The 15,575-nt window shown below is 41.6% G+C and overlaps 1 protein-coding gene and 1 non-coding gene across 2 annotated transcripts in view; one reads left to right on the forward strand and one right to left on the reverse strand.

Annotated features, from left to right (window-relative positions):
- me1 (malic enzyme 1, NADP(+)-dependent, cytosolic) overlaps window positions 1-15,575 on the reverse strand; it is a 108,492-nt gene that overhangs the window by 74,405 nt on the left and 18,512 nt on the right. The gene's annotated exons all lie outside the window — the stretch shown is intronic.
- On the forward strand, window positions 15,397-15,468 carry trnap-cgg (transfer RNA proline (anticodon CGG)). The gene has a single exon. It is a non-coding gene; the product is annotated as a tRNA-Pro (tRNA).

Consider the following 15,575-nt stretch of genomic DNA (forward strand, 5'->3'; position numbering starts at 1 on the left):
ATACATGTGTGACAATAGTCATATGTGTATAATAACAGTAGAAGTATGACTAATGACTAATGACGGCAGCAGCAGCAGGAGGCATCTGGCAGGACCACGGCAGCAGCACAACCACACACGTCACGCTGTCCAGGCACCGCTGCGATATGAGTTAATCTGAGAGACAGTGGAGCACAAAGGCTCCGGAACTATTAAGATGCCTTAGTGCATAATGTGTATAATTTAACAACAGAGAAAGTGAAGGTGGCTGCGCTCAGTGCAGATAGGTGCTGGTGCTTGGAGCAGGGGAGAAATTAGCACATGGGAAGAGGAGAGGGTGACTTTCTAAAGAGTCAGTTGGCATTTTTCAAATATTTTCTGAGAAGATGAGAGAGAGGGGTAAGGGAGTGCCCGTCTACAAACCGATAATGACAGAGATGCAGTTTATGTGGGTGATGACAACAGGACATAGGTATGTCATGTATATTTCTTTAGTGTGCTCACAAAATTACAACGTGATCCCACAATTTCTCAATTGTGGGATCAATAAAGGTGTATCTTATCTTATCTTATCTTATCTTATCTTAAACTGACCAGATCAAACATAAACAGTGTAACAAAAATGCAAACCTTGGTTCAGAGTTTGAGGTGTGAAAATGCCCTTAAATTATGCCTAAACATTTGACACTAATCCAATTGCTAATATCTGCAAAACAGGTGAGTGACATGTTTCTAATTAGGTTTTGGGCAATGGGTTATGTGGAAAATATAATCAACTAGCCATTACATTTGAACTGATCTGAAAAAAAGTCTTGCATCACTTTTCTCTTATGCAGCTATGATAGTCATTCACTGTCCTATAAATCTAATATTACCATAAAGCAGACCTGCTTATTCATTTGCAACATTAGCCTCCCTAAAATAGCCGATAGCGATATAAGAAGCATAGCTACAAGTTACAAAACAGCCTTGTCTCACAGTACATATTGTCCAATCGTATTTCCAATCCACATCTGGGAATTTTGTAGTATCTTAAAAGTGCATTATATGACATTCAGAGACTGGGCACACAGCTCTCACCTCTAACATAACAAGCAAACATGAAGGTGGCTGAACAAAATGGCAGCAGCTAGCAGTGCTAGCCGTGCTGACGGTGTTAACAGTGCTAAAAGTGCTAATAACAGCAACAGCACTGAAAAACTAGCAGTGTTAACTTGCAGGGAACTGAAGAGAGGGCACTACACTTCCATGCTGAGGCCGTCCTGCCACCATGGGCCAGTGTGTGTGTGACTGTTAAACACACATAAACACACTGCGCAGTATGAGCCCAGAGTAAAGCGCAGAGATTAGCTAACCACTGGGACATAGAGGGAGGGACTCACAGGCACTAACATGCATGCAACTGTCCCAGCTACCAAAACAAAGAATGTTCTGAATGTTGTATATTGCACCTTTAAGTAATAAGATGACATTACATGTATCAGTAAAGCACAGGCCATTCCTTAAAATATGCTTTGACACAGTGGAAGAAAATGAAATCATGTCTTTCCTTAGTGGTATTTTTTCTTTTCATTTTCAACAAATATGGTTTTGTGACTCACTTTGAGACTAAATAACTGGTTTAAATGGACAATTTTGTCAATGTGCTGACAACGACGAACTTGAACCAAAAACCCTCAAAAGCCTTTCCACTTTCTGGGAAAAGTTTAAAATGATGTAATTCCACACAAAGCCATGATTGATTCGGCTTGTGAGATTCCCAGATAAGACAAGAGGAGGAGACCTTCCTGCTCACAGCCCTCTACACTCCAACACACAAATCCCACTTTAGAATAAAAACACCTCACTCCACTCCTTTTCTTTCCCTGCGCTCTCTGCTGCAGCTTCAATGGAAATGTCCTCTGCTCCGGGAGAAACAACCCCTATTGAGAGAGACCTGAGCCTAACACGATAGGGAGGCCTTTCCCTATTGAGCCCCTCTCAACCGCAGTCGCAGATCAGACACAGAGACAAAAGCCCACAGGCCTTCAACAGGGAGAGGGCTCAAATGTTTGGCACTGAGATACGGCCTGGCAGAGATGTGTGTGGCCACAGAGCACTTCTCTATTCAAAGCTGTGTGGGAGAGGGAGGGCTTTCTTTTCATGAGAGGCAGAGCTGAAGCACTACAAGAGATGGCCTTCTTGTATGACTTGTTTATCAGATAAACCACTTGCTGAAAGTGATGTATATCGATAGCCATCCTAACCCCGCTTCCCCTCATTTATCTGTCTTGCATTCATGTTGCAGCAGTGCCAGCACTGCTTTTTTTATGTGTTTCTGGATGTTGGACTTAATGATTCAGGTCAAGTCAACAATATTTATGAGGCACGTAGATAAAAAATGTTACAGTGTTTCATGAGGTGAAAATGGAACAAAGAAAAAGTTCATGGGCAAGCCTGTTACAGTAAAAGCATGTAAACCACATCAGTCAAACTGAGAAGCAATAAAGAGGTTTTAAAGGTGTTAACACAGGTCTTTAATCAGCAGTTTAAATACAGGAAATTAATTCTGCTAAGCTGATACTTTTGGGTCCAAAGTCAAGTCCACGGCTGAAACTTTGTATTTTGGGTCCTAAACATTATGTGCCCTTTAACAAAATCATTGCTGTTTTACAGTTTACAGATATGAATTGGCATGTTATTTTGATATAATGACAATCATTTTTAATATCTGAACTGCATATTTTGCATGTTGGCATCTAATTTATGTTGGCCAAGACGTAGTCAGGGTTTCCCCCATGAAATTGGTTAACAGGCGTGGTAAGTGCACCACATCGGCCCACACAGTTTCCAGTAGTTCCTGCTGTTAGCTTGTAAATAGTAGCCTAAGCAGAAAAAACCCCATTTCTTTTAGATGATCTGCCAAAAAGGAACTGGCATTGGAGTTTCATTGGGCTGTTTGAGAGACAGATCTCTTCTTTTCCCAATAAAGTAAAATTTCTGATGATTTTTTTCCCTGTAATATTGCATACAATTTAACAGTAGCTTCCAAAATTTGCAGTGGCGCACTTTATTTCAGGCGAGGCAGGGTGCCTCCGCTATAAAACCCTGTGGGAAGCCTGGAAGTCTTTACATTTGAATGTAACGATGTAAGGTATCATCTGTTGGCTGCCTACTGGACTGCACTGCCAAATGCACTTTGCCATCCATGCATCCACGCTGAACAAAGACTCCAAAAAGGGAGGAAACTCTTGATGAACTGAAGTTATAGAGAGCTGTGTTTAACAACAGCACAACATATCAAAGCATACAAACTGTCACACAACTTGTGCAGTATAATTCAAGTCTCAATTATCCAGTTGCATGATCAGTACTTCCCAAACAGACAGACCTCTCCAGTGGAAAACTGAATAAAAGTGAAACTTAATCTACGCTGTTTCCGTAACAAGGTTCTTTTTACGGTACTGGGTTGTTAGCCCTGTGCCCAACCCCCAACCTGGAGGACCAGTGTACCACCGAAGACAAACCAAGAGGCATCAGATGGACTCTGTTTTCACAATTGGAAGATCTTGACTTTGCAGATGACTTGGCTTTGGTCTCTCATACACACCAGCATATGCAAGAGAAAACATGTCGTCTAAACACCTACGCAAAGCAAGTCGGTCTGAGATCAACCAAAAGAAAACAGAGCTGATGATACTGAACATCCCAAACCCCTCACCAATCCAAGTAGATGGAATAAACCTACCCACAACTGACCATTTCACCTATCTAGGCAGTGTAGTTAGCCATGATGGAGGAGCAGGAAAATATGGCTACCATCCTTATGAGAAGGCGATAGAAATGGATTGGACATGTCATCTGTAGAGAGCAGGACAACATCACCCGAACTGCCCTTCACTTGACACCAGATGGTAAACGTAAAAGAACACCTGGCGCAGGACGGTGGAAGAAGAGCTGAAGGCCCTGCATCACACCTGGGGTTCCGTAAAGACGCTGGCCCAGAACAGACAGGAGTGGAGATCCTTTGTTGCTGCCCTACATGCCAGCCGGCATAAAGGGCACTAAGTAAGTAAGTAATCTACGCTCTCTTCAAAGCCAGACATTAACAAAAACAGTAATTTTACCTCACTGAACACAGGAGCTGCTGGTCTACTGCTGCCTTGATTGATAGTTTATTTGTGTTGTTGTGTGACTTTGGTGAATACTAATTAACCCTCTAAAACACCAAAGTTTAACTTAGCAACTGGTTAAATAAGACTTGGATTTAAACTGCATGATCTGTGTGCACAAGAGTTTGCAAACTGATGGGATGTGAAACTGATGAATTGATGACTTCAATTCATATAGAATTTTTGCAGTTTTTAGATTCTTCACCAGAGGCATGTTTTCCTCACAAATTCAATACAACACAGGGTGAGTAACTGACATACAAATAGTCGTTAGGGGGTAAAGTATTACTTTAAGGACACAAATGTTCGAGAAACAAGATTCTAGACCACAGAAGACTTCATGAAAAAAAAGTTTTTGAGGAAGGTCATATTACTGATGTGAAGTCATTAAGATATGCTAAATGCTAAAAAAGCATTAATTTACTTCTCTTGTTGCTTACTTACATTAGCATGTAGCATTTGTCAATCTAAATCCAATGGGTGGATTTACATCATGTAAACTGGTTTATCTGCTACAAGCCTGTGAGTCAAAGTATAATGGTACTAAACCTTGTATCATTTCAACATTTAGAGTGGAAAGTGGTAGGGAATGGAAACCCTCTGTGCTGGCAGTAAAATATAAAACTGGTTGCCAATATAAAAGTTGATTTTAAAGTGAAACTGTTGGGGGGCTAAATTTGGCGTAACATTCAACATGAGTGTGAGAAAGTCATTTACAGTGGTTGAGTTCACCCACATTGTTGTTACACCGTACAGCAGTGTATCTGGATTCACTTCTGCTGGTGATGTCAGAGCTCCTCAGACCAACAACGTCTCTGCAGCTGACCAAACAGAACAGAGGACTACTGAGGTTCCCATAAACACCGCCATCAGCGCCGTCTACTCTACCCCATTATTACCGCCATGTGTTCTCCCTACATTGCTTCAGGACTTCAGCAGACGTTTATTACAATTAGATGTGCAGCATACGGCAGCATCACAGTTAATCAATTGGTGCGATTAGCAACAAAGAATGTTATGTTATTGTTTTTATTAAAAAAAAAAAGAGGGAAACAATTTGGACATGGCCTGAAAGCAAAGAGGTTTTGCATCTTGGGGGGTTCAGACATGCCCAAGTAAACATCTTTATTCTTAACCCTGAATACAATATGTGCCCCAGACATGCAAAGTAAGCCCATTTGGAAACCAAAGCTCATGCAGGAGGCCGGTAAATATTGAGAGTCAGCAGAAACTGAATAAAAAACTTGCTATCACAGGAAGCCTCCTGATGAGTTCGCCAGTTTGTCCGACTCTGACCCGCACTGGGGGAGTCTCTGGCTAACAGCTGGAGGAAAGACTGAGTCATATGCCTCCCCGCTCCAGTGTTTATAAACACACACACATACATGCATACACACACGTATACACAATGCAAAACAGTGAGGTTAATGCATATTTAAGTCATGTCTTCATAAATACACACCACCTAATGTTTTTGCATGCGGACACACAGTGTACACACAGGTAGGTAGACTCTCCAATGCTTTCTAAACACACTCACAACATTCACACAAAGCCTCCCTAAACCCTGGTTCAGGACACAAAGATGAGTGGGGAGTCTATTTAATCCTGCCGCAGGAGAAGACCCACACTCCACGACGTCCTCATTGTCCAGCAGCACATCGTAGCGTCCTCTTGTTTTATCAATCTCGGCATGTGTGTCTAGACGCTGTAAAAACAGCTGGTGGGGGTAAGAGAGTGGATACCCCGGTGGAATGACAGATTTATCCCATAGTTATCATAGTTAGGATTAGAGGCTAGAATCCAAAGATGAGAGAAACAGCAGGGTGAAGAGGGACAACAACAAAGAAAAGAGCGGGAAAGAAAGAAAGAGGCGGGGACGCTCTTTTATGAAGGTCAAAGACAAACTGATCTGGCTGCCAGCGTCGGGCTGGTGGGGTGACTGGATGTAACGGACCGCTCAGGCCAGGACAGTATTCACAGCTCTTTTAGGCTGTGATCATCCAGCCGACCAGGCTCATTATATAACAGCAAAGCACCAAACCACTCACCACCACCACACTGAGCTCAGCCTCTCTCTGGTGCTGCCACGTAGAGACAGAGAGAGAGAGAGAAAGATGTGGTTTGAGCTACAAACAGAGAAATCATTTAAAGCTGCACTAGGCAAGATTGTTTAGTGAAATTACATTTGTTGTAGTTGTCCAAGTCAAAAACTGGGGCTCACAAAAAGAAGAGCATCCCAGCACAGTGAGGTCACAAGCTGGGAATCTCCACAAAACACAGGAAGCAATGAACCAATAAAAGCACTCGATCCACAGAAAGGTACACTCATCAATGTTGGTTAAACCTTTTAGTGCCCACACTACTTCACTACAGATTTATACGTCTTTCATATAACAGATACAGGTCTCCTGAACACATGTTCAACCTGCGCTGAACTCACTGGAGCCCTGCACATGGACCCAAAATCATGACAGGTGTTTCTCTTTTGTGGGCCCACTGTCATCACATAGTCCAATCTATATTCCGCGAGCTGTGTCAAAGATATCCAATGACAACCAATCAAGCCTACTTTGATATGCATCAGAGCAATCAGCAAACTATGGGTGGCATTTTTAAATTCCCAAACCTCATTCACAGCTAGATTTTGGTGCAGTGGACAATGAAGCATTCTTCTATTTTGAGCCTGATTTGTTCCCACTGAGAGGTCTTTTCTATCACTCCCTCTTTTTGCACTCCCAAATTTCTTGTTGTCAATATAGACATGCAGGCACGCTCAAAGAAGAGTGATGCTGTTGTGGAGCACAAGCCTTGCCGTGTGCCTCTTACTCAAGGTGCAACAGCTGTGCCCTGAGATAAACTAAGTTCAACTCTTGGCATGTCATGTGACGAGGAACAACACATCACAGCCAGCAGGTATTGTTCCTTTCTTCTGTAATTATCAGTCTATAGTAAATGTGAAGGAGTCGATCATTTTAGTGTAGAGTTTTCTAGAGCTTTACATCTGTCCCATTGACAACATTTCAGTCCTTATACACACTTGAAAAATCAAAGTCTGAAGGAGGATTCCTCTGAATTCAGGATTTCTGGTAAGCAGGCTATGATACGGTGCTGGTTATGGTTGCCTAGTAATGTCAGGGGCAACCTGCCTCTGTGCCCTTGAAAGATGGCACAAGAACCTTGCGTTTTCCAGGCATTAAAAGACACAGAATATGTATTATCCCCAAGAATGATGGTGTCATCTTCTTATAGAGCTCTATAATAAAAAAAAAATAAGTGTATGCAACTGCAGCAGCTGTACAAGTTGTGATCCTGTAAGATAAATTAAATTACAACTTGTTAATCTCCATATTTCTTTATCAATGTGAAAAAGCGTTTACAGCTTCCTAGGCATCAACTGAAATTGACATTGGCAGGACGAATATGTCACAAGCTACTGATACTGAACAAGATGCGCAACAAGAAACTGAATAACATGACCACAACGAAATAATAAACTGGAACCAAATGGCAATCACAGTGTACGCTTGACAGAGAGTACTTCATTCCCACAAAGAATTACTATGAAGAAACCCCAAAGAGAGAGAGAGTGAACTAGATAACCCTAAACTGATCATAATGGAACAGCAACACCTTCACACCTGAACACAAAAACAACACCAGGCTGGGCTTGTCCAGACTAGAGGCTCTGTGTTGATACCCATATGTGTTCAGACCCTACTGTTGTCCTTTTCTTAAAATTGCTATACATAAATGTCCACCACCAGTGCCACAGGAACAGAAGGTGGGATATTGGGAATTGGTACAGAAAAAATAAAGCTGGAATTCTGGTATATAACAAGAAGAGAGTGCTTCTCCTTTAATGCAAATACAGCAAGTTTCTGGTTTGTGTCAGTGTCCGTGCACAAAAATGAGAAGGCTACTGAAGACGTCCAGAGATTTCACAAAGAGGCAACACTTGATAGATGACTGTAAATTGAAAAGGGCCCAGGAGAGCTTTACCAGAGACCTGACACCAGCCAGATCCCACTCAAGTTCCTTGGCTGTGGGAGTGAGGCCCCAGCTGAACAGACTCCCACTGACTCCTCAGAGGTGAGATTCTACCACAACAGCCAGCTCAGGGCTGCTGCATCGCTATTTTCATCCAGCCACAGCAGGGGGGGTGGAACAGTCCCCTCACAGATTACCATAAAACATCACAAGGACATTATTTTGTGTCGATCATGGCTGTTTGGGGAGGTGAGAGGTGACAGAGCGAGGTGTGAGAGTGTGTGAGAGGAAGGCTTATGAGCGGATGGGAGAGAGATGGAGGAAGGGTGGAAGAAAAAGGAAGGGAGAATGAAAGGGAAACAAAGGAGAGGAAAATGGGGTTTGTATGGGGTACACAGCAGGCTTTTATTAAGGCTTAAGTGGGACCCACTGTACTTTCTCTTAGCCTTTTCTGTGATATATATAATGTTACAATGACAAATGTTCATGTTAAATGTGGCCAAAGGTTCAAATAATGAGGTAATCCCTATGAGCAAAAACCTCGGCTTCACACTTAGAATACTCTATTTCCATTGGGGTTTTTGTTACTCCCATGACAAGCTGATGTCTGTTTAAGACGGATTTCTTTATATGGTCATCTGCTCTAGGCACAGTACTGCACATGATCACATCACATGCACTGCTACATGTAGCTACAAGCTAACAGGAAAACATGTAATTTTGGCTGCTGATGTTGTTAATTTCTCCCTGATTTTGGATATATTCCTGCTGTAACATGTCTAGTTGTGAAGGTTTTGGTTCAGAAGCTTTTTTTTGTGATTTTTTTACAGTATGAAGTGCCACTACATTGCCTAACTGTACGTTCAAACCAGAAGCTTCCAAAGAGGCAAAGTCCAAGAAGCACGACTGTCAAAAATATTTGTGGCAGCTTTGGTCGCTCTAGTCGCTCATCACATGAATCATTGAATGTTCGATCGTGCTTGTCAATTTAAAGGAGCTGCAAAGCCGACTACCGGCTTGAAAGCAGCGTAGTTGCTGCTTGCTGTTGTCCAGTCAAAAAGCTCATAGTTGGCCTACAGAAAGTTATGTTTGGTCAATGAAAAGAGAAAAAGTATGTCATCCCATTCAAACCAAGCAAGGAAGACTTGCATGCTACGTTGCAACATTAGCCTGCAAATCTCTCCTCTATTACTAACATTACACACTTTAAAGGTCACCAGACCAACCAACTACCTCTGCGATGCAGTCCCAAGCCTCATTCTTTTTATTTTGGTCTCTGTAACTGAAGAGTAACACATTATAAAGGACTGAGTGGGCGCGAACGCAAGTAATATACTTCTCGATATCCATTGTTGGAACAAGTGTGCTGTGGGAACCAAAGTTACATGGCTTGTTCTCTGGGACCCGCTTCATCGAAGCACGTCAGCATTCTGATTGGTTGCAGCTGAACCGCGTCAGAGCTCATTACCATAAAGTTAAACGAGTTTTAAGTCCCCACCAGACCTGCTCCGGTCGCTTTGGTCACCCGAGGCGCGCGGCTGATGACCAGGTCGCCCAAGTCGCCCAAGTCACCCAAGTCGCCGGGCTCTCATTGAAAATGAATGACTTCCACCGCTTTGGAAGCTTTGGTCGCTGTTGGTGTGAACGTACAGTAACTGTCATCCCTTGGCTGCAGTGATGGTGCAGAGACAGTGAAACATCAATGTATCATTTCGAAAATCCATGAATTTAGGAGTATCTTGCGTGAAAATGTTGAAGTTTAGTGGAACTGAATATGTAATTTGCAGCTTTAATCCAAAATGTTGGTGTTAGCCTATAAAAATCCCCTTTGGTGAAACTCGAGAGGAAATGGAAAGAAAGAGAAAGAGAGCAGGTGCTAAGTCTCCATAGAGGTCTTTAGTGGTTTCCGGTGCACAGCAGAAGCAGGTGACAAACCCAGTTTGGTGACGTTTTCTGTGTTCTCATGTGTTCTCATACATTACATGTGGGTAAGTGTGTGTTGGAGGAGTGATAAAAGGGAGAAAAGAAAGTAAAAGGGAGTGAAGGGCAAAATGAATGAATTCATTCATGCCAGTATGTTCATGCATGTGTGTGTTCATACTCACTCTCTGCATTGATCTGCAAAACATACAGCAGCCATGATTCTGAACTGAGGCAGGCACTGGACTGGATCTTGTCAAATACACATACTGGCCCTCATGCTTAAACTTTTGACCCATTCCCTTTAACTCTACAATACCCCTACAAATTTTTGTCCTCCTTACTCATAAATCATCTCTGGTCCATCTCCTCTCTCTTTTCTAGGAACAACTTAGAAAGGCAGAAAGGGAGGAGAGTGTGTGCGCTTGAGAGAATAGCTGCTGTCACTCATTTTGCACTGGATGATGGGATATCTCTTACACAATGGGGGGGTGGTCTCAGGATCAGTGTCACTGTCAATCATCTAAATTATACACCCATATGGAGTCTGTCCGCAGATGTTCTTGGGTTTCAAAAAGTCGAATTCTGCGGGTTTCATGGTAAACTTAAACCACATCTTGGGCCCAAGCTTCACAGGAATGCATTTCCTGATTTTGAGGAAGGAAATCTAATGGCATCACTGCACTCATTGTCCCAAATGGCCATGGCAGTCACCCTACACTTTATCAATTCTACAGGCATCAGCAATCAAGTGGAAACAGTAGCCACACAAGAAGGGCCATCTATCCTGAAACAATCATCCTGCTGCGGCTACACAGCAGCTCATATGACACATCTGTAGGTCCTAACACCAAACCACAAACTCCTTCTGACCTGACGCTGAATATTGCATTCTCTATATACATTATGTATCATAATATACAACAGAATGGAGGATGTCACCAACCACTTCATTCTTAAAGATTTCATTATTCATGTTTTAAGGACAAGGATGGCATTATTTGTTTGTTTTCATATATTAGTCAATCACTCAATATTATGTGACTTCCCTACCTTGTTGCATTCAGCTCCTAGCCCATTAGTATGTATTAAAGACATACACTTCACAAATATATAGTGTCATTTTTTCCAAGTAATTTCTAAAGACAGCTGGACACTGTAGTTTATAGTCAGTGTTACTCAAACTGGGTGTAAGTGAACTTGTTGAGGACTGTTTTCAGTGGCATATTAATCCACATTTGGTGCTCTAGAAATAAGAAACATGTCACCAAGTGCAACAGGATGGCTTATTGATGTTTTGTGGGACAAAAAAATGGAGCTTTATGGCACAGAGATAAATCATACCTTAGCTACACAGACAAAACTTGTCAGTAAGATCAATTATAATAGATCAAGATCGTTGTATTCAATGTTTTCATAGCACTTGATGATAATAATGAAAATATAAAATATCACAACTTATCCTTAAATGCAGGAATTGTCAGTTACTATTTAAACAGTATCGCTAAATAAAGTGAAAGCCAACTTCAGATATATATATGATATATATATATTTGTGCTTTTTTGGTGCTGTGTCTGCAATTTTCATAGCTTCCTCTTGGATGTGTGCTGCTCATGGCCTGGCACCTGGTTGCTACCTTTTTATGAAGTCCTGACCTCATCTGCATGCCATGCTCAGGAACGTCCCAAACACAGCAAAATAACAAGAAAACAAGAAAAGACAGGCAGAGGACAGAATCTCTGCAGATATAAATACCCGGTAGCACACTTCTACGTGAGTCAGAAGTAATAACTGAGATAAAATACTTTTGTATTATTTGTTAAATGATGCAAACATTGCAGAAAAGTATGAACTATGACTACATGAGTTACATTATGTGCAGTCAGTGATCATTGTGGAATCCACTGTTGGGGTTCTTCATCTATCATCTTTGTAAAACTTTACATTTCCCTAAGAACACTTCACTTTTTACTCGTACAGCAGCAGCAGCCAGGTGGAAGCGTCCCTGGAGTGAGTGGAGGTTAAGTAATTTCCCGAGGTTACTTTAGCGGAACAGTAACCTGAGCCCTTCAGCTGCGACCCGACCCCACTAACCAATCCTGCTGCCAATGTACTTGTCACCATTTTCATCAAAGTGCTGTCAAACAAGGTTAAATCTATACGCATGCACCAGTGCTGATTTCTCAGACCCACTCCGAATGTCCTCTGCTTACACTCCTGTCTGGTCTCATACTGTATCTGCTTATGTTTAACTCAGGGACAAGCATGAGAAATAGAATCATCTCTGTGGCTTTGCTTTGCAGATCACTCAATCAGGGGTTCCTCTGAAACTAGAGCCAGGGAAGCACATCAAATTATTCAGCGGAGCAGGCAGATCGGTTAGGCTGACACACGGTTAGCACATGTTCACTGGAAGCCAAAAACAAACGTAAGCACATGGCTACCAAAACGCTTGTAAATTTCAGAGAATGTACACAGTGTGTCAAAAGAGTCTGAGAAGTCCATCGAGTTAGACATTTGCTTTAATACATTTCAGTCAAAGCAAAACTGAATATTCCAAGTCTCAACATTCAGGAGTTTGAGAGTCTGAGGCAGCTTCGTGACAATGAAGGTCAGAGATGTCTGTGCTCATTTCCCAAGGAGATGAAGCATTGACACACACCCTAAAAGCAAACAAAAAGGCTTTCAAATGACCCTTTTCTCTTGGACATACTCTTTAATGTCAGAGCTTCACACATGCCAGAGAATCATACGCTCGCTGGCCTCTGCTCTCTGACACATTTGATTGTTTTTCTGTTCAACACATGACAGGTGCAACAGTGTTACCCTAAAAATCTCGTCTGGCACCTTTTCAATTAGTCATCAAGACGATGCAGCACCTGACCTAAAACTACAAATCTGCACGATAAGCTCCGTGAAGAGGTCCGACCATTTTCTAAAAGCCAACTTAAGGGCCTTTAAGTGTTCTCTGTCACTGAAAAGTATGAGTGAGGGTTTCCTTAAATGATCCTAATTGTACACAGAGAGTGAATGGGTGGTTTATTTATGGTCTCTGCCTCTGCCTGCAGGTGTAGCATTGAAGAATGGAAAACCCTGCACAACCTGGTGCACATTAGTTTGTATGTGCATGCTTGTATGCTTGACTGCATGTGCACATATTTGCGTGTGTGAGAGAGAGAGAGAGAGAGAGAGAGAGTGTGTTTGTACTGAGGGGAACCTTGAGACACTCCAGAGCTACCTTGAGGTTGGTCCACTGTGTTAAAAGGGAAGTTCCCTCTCTGGTGGAAATTCCATTACAAATGGCCACAATGAATCTCCTGTAATGACTTCATGGTAACACAAACGTTTGCTCAAGTGCCATAAAGACAACCACATGAAAGGGGAGAGATGACAATTTTGTTTCTGCTTTTCATTTAGCATCTTTAACCTTTGTGCAAAAGCTTTTTGTATTGAATATAAGACAGTGCAGATATGTAGCCCACAGTAAATAAAGTAATATCTACCCAAAACCTGACCCATCAAAAAGAAATGTACAATCAGCCACTGATATATAATGATGTGATGTTATGACATATGTAAACCATTACACTAAAAGATTTTTTTTCTGACCCATCTATTAGGTCAAATATTTGATTTTGCAGTGCTGTAATATCAGTTGGACCAGTAAAATGAACAGGATCATAAAAGGGCTACAAACTGAGAAGCTCAATGAGTGCTATTTGGCAATATTGGATTTTTAACCATGCTCACGATGTGGCTTTAGGGATCACATTGTTGGTCTGTCTGTCGTTTGGTTCGGACTGAATACCAGTAACTCTCGACACCTGGTGGATTGGTTTGCCAGACATTTTATGAAAGCATTCATGATTCCTACATGATGTACCCTTACGACTTTAGCCCTGACTTCCTCAAGTGACATGACAACACAAATCTAAAAGAGGGATTGGCACAACCTTTTCTACACACAATCATTGGTCTCAGATGATGAATCTTAAAGGGGAACTATTATGCTCATTTTCTGTTTCATTCTTGTATTTTTGGGTTTATACTAAGACATGTTTACATGCTTTGTTGTTTGAAAAACACTATATTTTCCTCATGTTGTCTGTGCTGGAACACCTGTATTCACCCTAAAAACGCTCTGTATCTCAGTGTCTTTGCACCATCATTACAGTTGGGGAATGACAACTGTTAGCATGTAGCTATTTATAGCAGTGTACTTGCAGCTGGGAGACTGTGTATTGTGGCACCTTTTACCATGAAAAATCACCAGTAAAAGCTTCTAAACCAAAATCTTCACAATCAGACATGTTTTAGCAGGAATATGATCTGAAATCAAGGAGAAATTATCAACATAAGCAACCAAAAATACATGAGCTCCTGATGTTAGCATGTAGCTTCATGTAGCAATGTATTCATAAGAGTCTGAAGCATGAGGTTTATGCTCAAAGGGATTACTCTTAGACATGTTTACATACTTATTTATAACTTCTGCCACATTAATATGAACATACGACTATATAACATTATTTATCAGATAAAGTAATGAAAGTGTAATAGGTCCCCTTTAATGAATCCCATGACTTTTCCTGTAAGGGCCACCAGCAGGTTAACATTTGTGGCTTAAAAACTATTGGATGAATTGCCATTGCCAAGTTTGGTTTTGACATTTATGTCCTACTCAAGATAAGTTTTAATAACTTTGGCGATGCCTTAACTTTTATATACTACACTTATACTTTATACGATACTTTGGTTAAAGACCAAAAACCTGCAAACGACTGACTAACAAAAATGCATATAATAATGAGGTTCAACCATTTAATCTGTGGACATCTGTTGCTAACCTGAGCAGCATTTATCACACAAGAAAGTGCAAACTCTATTTCGATGAAGGGCTTGTTGGTCTAGGGGTATGATTCACATTTTGGGTGTGAGGGGTCCTGAGCTTTTAGTCCCAGACAAATCCTTTTCCTTTGCATGTCACAGTAGGAAAACCACTAGTAAAGCTATATATAAGCTATACATAAGTGTGCCAATAAATGAGGACTGTGGGACAGTGAGCCAGCATGCACAGTACCAGCACCCTGACACTGAAGCAGGTGAACGGAATTCAGTCATTATTATTTCATTGTTCATACCGGTGCTTTTCCTACTGTGACATGTCAAAATGTCCTCAGTAGAAAATACTATTGCAGACCCCTGGTTTCATCTTACTGCAGGGAAAGCACATATTAACTGTTTTTATCCATTTCATCTGATGCCTTCCACAAGAAAGATGACCTGTCACTGACAGCCAAGGTGCCAGGTTTAACAGTATTTTTGCCATGTTGAAAAACTGGATGCTTTTTCAGTGGCTCGTTGGTCTAGGGGTATGATTCTCGCTTCGGGTGTGAGAGGTCCCGGGTTCAAATCCCGGACGAGCCCAGAGCATAGAACTCTCAAAGTAAAATTTAATTTACTGGCTGAATGAAGCACTTTGCAACTGTGTAATGGCTTTGTCTTAAAGCTGGGGCTTTTTTCAAAGTGAGTTT

Source organism: Epinephelus moara, chromosome 6 (genome assembly GCF_006386435.1).
Source record: "Epinephelus moara isolate mb chromosome 6, YSFRI_EMoa_1.0, whole genome shotgun sequence".
In the NCBI taxonomy this organism is placed as follows: domain Eukaryota; kingdom Metazoa; phylum Chordata; class Actinopteri; order Perciformes; family Serranidae; genus Epinephelus; species Epinephelus moara.